The sequence below is a fragment of a genome, unplaced genomic scaffold (genome assembly GCF_019419815.1).
Source record: "Pyrus x bretschneideri cultivar Hongxiangsu unplaced genomic scaffold, Pyrus_bretschneideri_v1 Contig385, whole genome shotgun sequence".
Lineage (NCBI taxonomy): Eukaryota > Viridiplantae > Streptophyta > Magnoliopsida > Rosales > Rosaceae > Pyrus > Pyrus x bretschneideri.
The window spans coordinates 2,978-9,778 of NW_025999707.1; the positions used below are offsets into that span (position 1 = coordinate 2,978).

General features: G+C 36.6%; 1 long non-coding RNA gene across 1 annotated transcript; it reads left to right on the forward strand.

Annotated features, from left to right (window-relative positions):
- Window positions 1-902: 902 nt before the first annotated feature.
- Window positions 903-6,288, forward strand: LOC125468486. Its single transcript, XR_007250870.1, has 2 exons — window positions 903-3,105; window positions 4,100-6,288. It is a non-coding gene; the product is annotated as an uncharacterized LOC125468486 (long non-coding RNA).
- Window positions 6,289-6,801: the final 513 nt, after the last annotated feature.

Genomic DNA, 6,801 nt, shown 5'->3' on the forward strand with positions numbered 1-6,801 from the left:
TTCGTCGTGCAAGACTTTGCGCGACGAAGTTTATAATTTCGTCGCGCAAAGTGACTTTGGGTAACGATGTGTGTTTCATCATGCTAGGGTTTTTTTTTACTAGTGAATGATCCCAAATTAAGATTAAGATATTGAATGTTTACGATTATGATCCTAATGTGTTGAGAATGAATTTCACATTGATGTGAGAATGGACCTTGTATAGGCTTATAACTAAGGTTGGTACTCTCCATATTACCAATATGTTTTATGGTGGAACATCAACTTTTTTATGGTATCATAGCAGGTTGTTCCACATGTTCAGTTCAACCAAACAAACACACGCACGCCACATCACCCCGTTATGGTGTCCACGTGTTAGGCTTGAAAGATACATGTGAGGGGGCGTGTAGAGAATGATGATGTGAGGAGATACCTTGCATGAGCTTATAAATAAGTTGTGTTATTCTTCATATTATCAATTGATTTTATGGTGGAACCTCAATTTTTTCCTATGCATGATATTTTAAGTTAGCCATTTTTGAAAATGGGTAATAAAAGACAGAGCACATGGCAATTATATAATTGTGATTTGGAGTCCCTTAGACTGCCCAAGCTACCAATTATATAAGGAACTGTCCCTACTTTCACAATGCTAAACCCTATTTAGTGCCATGTTAGTTGATTATGATGGTTTGGCCGTCAAGAAAGAATTCATTCAAAATTCACAATACTAAGCCCTATTTAGTGCCATGTTAGTTGATTATGGTGGTTTGGCCGTCAAGAAAGAATTCATTCAAAATTTGTGATAGTACCATATATATTAATTTACCTAAAAACAGAAGACTGAGACTTTGTATGCCTTCTATCACATTTGTATTCACAAGATATATAACAAAGACTGCAGGTTGGAAGTATTAACCATAAGAATGCCAAGTGGCATAATCTTTGCTATGACATGTGTAATGATCCTAGAGTGTTGGTTTTAGTTAGTTACAAGTTTACTTACTAACTAAGTATCCTAGTTACTATATATAGTGAGCTAAGTCATTTTCCAACGTAATGAAAAACTGTTATTGCTGTAATATCAAAGTCTTCTTTCTCTCTTCAGTGACTTTTCGCATTCCTTCTCTTTCTTCATCTCTGTGTGTTAAGATGGTATCGAGCCCAGGTTTCGTCAAATTTTCTGGGAACGACGTTGTGTGGCAAGGGTTCTGAGGAGTTTAGTGAGATTGATTCCTGCAATTCTTGGAGTCGATCGGAAAGGTGCGATTGGGAATATGAAGGTTGATGTGACTAGTCAGAAAATTGCGATGGGAGATCTGAGGAGTTGTGTGAGTTGTCTTGGCTTACGAAGTCGATCGATTTCTACGATTGATCGGAAAAGTTGCTGCAGAAAATCAGTGAGATAATGGGAGGTTCTACACTCAAGATTGGGGGCCTATTAGGGATGCTTACAATTCGTTTACAAGAGGACAACTTTGCAAAATAGTCATTTCAATTTCAATCCGTGTTGGAAGGTTATGATTTGTTTGACTACTTTGATGGTACCAATGTTTGCCCTTCGAAGTATGTTGTCTCGTTAGAAAATGGGGTTACAACAGAGATTACTGCAGCTTATCGTGAATGGATTAAGGCTGATAAAGCATTTCTCAATCTACCGATTGCTGCTTTTGGAGATGAGGCTATTGAATATGTTGTAGGAAGTAAAACTGCTCATGAAGCTTGGACTTAACTCACCGACAGGTATGCTACAATTTCAAGGGCAAGAATCAATCATCTCAAGATTGAATTACATACTACCAAGAAGAGAGCAGATTCTATTGAGAAGTATTTACTCAGGCTTAAGCACTTGAAAGATCAATTACTTCCTGCAGGAGAATCAATTTCAGATAATGATCTTATTGTTGCAGCTCTAGCAGGTTTACCCTCAGAATACAATATAATCAAAACAGTAATTGTAGCAAGAGAGTCAGTAATTACATTGAAAGAGTTTCGTGTACAGTTGTTAAGTGTAGAAAGAACAACTGAAGAATATACCTCATCTCTGCAATTTCCTATGACTGGAATGTTCTCTCAAGGAGAGTCTTCTGCTATGGGTGTATCCAGACAATACTATCAAGGTGACAATTAAAATGAAGGTGGTTCAAATGGTGGTCATTTTTATCAAGGGGAATCCTCTGCAACATGTGCAAGTAGGCCATCTTATCAGGGAGATTATTCTACTGGAGGTGTAGGTTTTGTGAGTCAACTTCCGAGATCAAATGGCACTGGACCAAGTGGTGGACATTTTTCTCAGGGTAATCTGTCTCAACAATTTCAAGCCCGTAGAAACAACAATGGTTTCAATGGCCCTAGGTTCAACTCTAGACCTATGTACAATGGTCATAATTCTGGGAACTTTAACAACCGCAACACTGGTGGTTTTAATGGTTCTTCAGGCAATAACAATGGAGGCTCAACATGGGGAAATTGGAATGACAATAATGGTCAGCGATCACACATCATTCCTAAGTGTCAGATTTGCAACAAAAATGGGCATACTGCACCAAATTGCTATTACAGAAATGAGCAATTACCTACTTCTAATCAAGCGATTCCTGAATGTCAAATATGTGGAAAACGTGGTCACACTGCCTTGAATTGTTTCCACAAGGGCAATGATGCTTTTCAAGGAACTCAACCACCATCATCTCTTAATGCTATGACTGATCAGTCTTCAATGGAGTTCAATAACAATCAGGCTTGGATAATGGACATCATATGATTGGAAATGTTGGCGATTTAAACATGCTGACACCATTTGAAGGAGATCAGAAAATCACAGTGGGAAGTGGTGAATGCCTTCCTATCAAAAACATTAGTTCTTCCTCTATCAAAACATCTTCTAAACCACTTCATCTTTATATTGTGCTACATGTTCTAGATTTAGCTGCTAGTCTTATTTTAGTTTATACTTTATGCAAGGATAATAACTTTTATGTGATTATGGATGAATTTGGATTTTGGGTGCAGGACAAGGCAACAAAGACAATTCTCATGAGAGGAATGAGTAGTGGGGGATTATACCATATACCAAAGTAGCTCTTTTTCAACTATAATCGGCTAATAAAGTCTTCACCAAAGGTATTGCTTGGTCAGCTTGTGAGAGCATCCTTATGGCATTATAGGTTAGGGCATCCTACCAATGAAGTACTCCATAGTCTGTTGTCCAGTTCTCAAATCACATATAAGCCTGATATAAATAAACATGTTTGTAGTCATTGTCTTAGAGGCAAGATGTCTAGACAGGTTTTTTATTCTAGAATTGTGAGGTTTGTACAACCTTTTGAAAGAATAAGTAGCGATGTATAGGGTCCATCTTCAGTTGTATCAATTGAAGGTTACAAGTACTATGTGAGCTTTATTGATGAATGTACAAAATTTTCATGGATATTCCCATTAATATACAAGTCTCAAGTTCTGGACGTGTTTGAGAAGTTTTATGTCTTTATTCAGAATCATTTTCAAGTTATTCCTAAGTTTTTTCAATCAGATGGAGGTGGTGAATATATGAGTCTTGCTTTCAAGAGGTTTCTAGAATCAAAAGGTGTTGTGCATTTGGTTTCCTGTCCATATACTCCCCAGCAAAATGAAACTGCAGAAAGGAAGTATAGACATATTTTAGAAACTGCAGTAACCATGTTATCCACAGCTCAGTTACCACATAATTTTTGGTTCCATGCATGTGCTCATGCGGTTTTTATTATCAACAAAATGCCTTGTAAATCATTAGGATTGCAGTCTCCATTTTTTAAACTATTTAGAGTTCAACCAGTGTTATCTTCTTTAAAAGTATTTGGGACATCCGTTTACCGCTATCTTAGACCATATAATTCATCAAAGTTAGATGCTAAGACAAACCAATGTGTATTTTTGGGATACTTACTAGGATACAAAGGGGTCATTTGTTATCATAGAGCCTTAAAAAAAAATTGTTGATATCCAGACATGTGATTCACGATGAACAAACCTTTCATTTTCATCACAGTGAGATTAAGTTTTAGTCTTCAAAAGATACTAGGAACATATTTGTTACACATCCAATCCTTGTTCCTTATGTTTTTCCTTCTATAAATAGTGACAACAGTTCATCACAATCTGGAACAAGGTCTCAGTCAGTTCATACAATGGATCAAATGAGTTCTCTTGATGCTGTTATGCTAGATTAGTCAGTTCCAGTGGCTTCAAATTCATCACAGGATTGTTCCACATCTCAGAATCAAGAAATGTCTTCTTATACTCAGTAACAGGTTGCTTCCCCTCACACTACTCCCCTTTCTACATCAACTTACAACTTTTTGTTGCATGTCCAGAGTTCAGCCCAATTAAAGGTAATTCATTTCTTCAATCCAAATAATGATTCAAGTTTAAGTCATCCTATGCAAACTAGATTGAAATCTAGTGCTATTCAGAGACAAGATTATAGTGCTTACTTTGCTTATGACTCAATTGCTATTGATTATGATGTTGCTCATAAAGATATATCCATGTCGTTATATGGCTCTTCTAAGTATTACTGAGTCTTCTGAACCCACAGCTTACAAAGCTATTGTTCCTTCGGAAAATTGGAGAAATGCCATGGTTGAAGAGTTCATCGCTTTACAGAAACAAGGAACTTGGGAGTTGGTTCCTCCACTTTCAAATAGAAATGTAATAGGCAGCAAGTGGGTTTATAAGGTGAAAAGAGATCAGTTTGGCAAAATGTCTAGGTATAAAGCTCGTTTAGTGGCTCAAGGGTTCAGTCAAGAACAAGGTTTGGATTATGACAAAACATTTAGTCCTGTTGTGAGACACATCACAGTTAGAATTGTTTTAGCTCTGGCAGCATCAAACAAATGGTCTCTAAGGCAGCTTGATGTGAAGAATGCATTTCTTCACGGTTATTTACAGGAAGATGTACTCATGAAATAACCACAAGGTTTTCAAGACCTTGAGCATCCAAAGTATGTTTGCAAACTGGTGAAGTCTCTATATGGTCTCAAACAGGTTCCTTGGGCTTGGAATTCAAAATTTACAACTTATTTGCCAACTTTGGGATTTCAGGTTTCAAAATCAGATCCAAGTCTGTTCATTAAGGCTCACAATCATGATGTGGTTATACTTTTGCTCTATGTTGATGACATCATTATCACTAGTTCAAGTCCTTCTTTGGTTCAACAAGTTATCACTGATTTGGGCGATGTATTTGATATGAAGAACATGGCTCTACTCATATATTTTCTGGGATTGGAGATCACATATCAAAAGAATGGAGATTTGTTTATTTCCCAACAAAAGTATGTCAAAGATCTGCTCAAGAAGGTAGGTATGGAGTCTTGTAAGCCATGTCCAACCCCCTGCAAACCACATACACAACTTCTTAAGGATGAAGGTATTCCATTATCAGATCCTAAGTTGTTTAGAAGTTTGGTGGGAGCTTTGCAGTATTTGACATTTACACGTCCTGATATTGCATTTGCTGTGAATTATGCATGTCAGTTTATGGCAACACCTATTGATGAACATTTTCATTTAGTTAAAAGGATACTTTGATACTTGCAAGGAACAATGTCATGTGGTCTCACATATTCAAGCACAGATCATATGGGAATCACTGCATTCAGTGATGCAGATTGGGCATCTGACGTTAACACACGGCGGTCAACTACTGGATATGTGGTGTTTTTAGGACAAAATCCCATTTCGTGGATGTCTAAGAAACAAGGGGTGGTCTCCCGTAGCTCAACCGAAGCTGAATATAAAGCACTTGCCAATGCTGTTGTTGATATTGCTTGGGTGAGGCTTATATTGAAAGACTTGAAGGTCTATCTACCTGATCCTCCTCTCTTATATTGTGATAATATATCCACCTTGGCCTTATGTTCAAATCCAGTTTTTCATACTCGGATTAAACATTTGGACACTAACTTTCACTTTGTTCGTGAAAGAGTTCAAAAAGGAGACTTGCAGGTTGAGTATATGTTTACAGAAGACCAGGTTGCTGATCTATTGACGAAGGGATTACATGATCCAGCCTTTCTTCATCACTGTTGCAATCTCAAACTGGGGTTCCCTAGTTGAGATTGAGGTGGGGTATTAACCATAAGAATGCCAAATGGCATAATCTCTGCTATGACATGTGTAATGATCCTAAAGTGTTGGTTTTAGTTAGTTACAAGTTTACTTACTGACTAAGTATCCTAGTTACTATATATAGTGAGCTAAGTCATTTTCCAATGTAATGAAAAACTGTTATTGCTGTAATATCAAAGTCTTCTTTCTCTCTTCTGTGACTTTTCGCATTCCTTCATTTTCTTCATCTCTGTGTGTTAAGAGGAAGAACAAATAAAGGAACGAGGAAAATTTTCAGATTTTGGAAACTGCTTTTTACGATCAATTTGTTTTGATTACTCAAAGACTTTGACTTCGGTTTGCCAATGGGGATGTACAAGATATGATCATCGATAAGAAGATTTTTGTATGTACTTTTATAGAGATATAAATTATTTAAACACATAAAATTAACACATAGGCGTAATATACTTTCTAACATAGGTAGGGCTTAAATTGATGTTTGAAGCCAATCAAAACTAGAGAACATTCGTGTATGGTACTAGGGTGTATTATACTGTACTAATTAATGTTTTTTTGTTAAACCACTTGTTAATATCATATTCTCTTCCATGGTAATACTTACATTCTCCCATATAACGTACTTTACTGTAGAGTTTTCATAATTGGAGTGGTTCAATCCCTTAATCTTTATTTGACAACTATTTCTATAAAATATCATTTAAACTG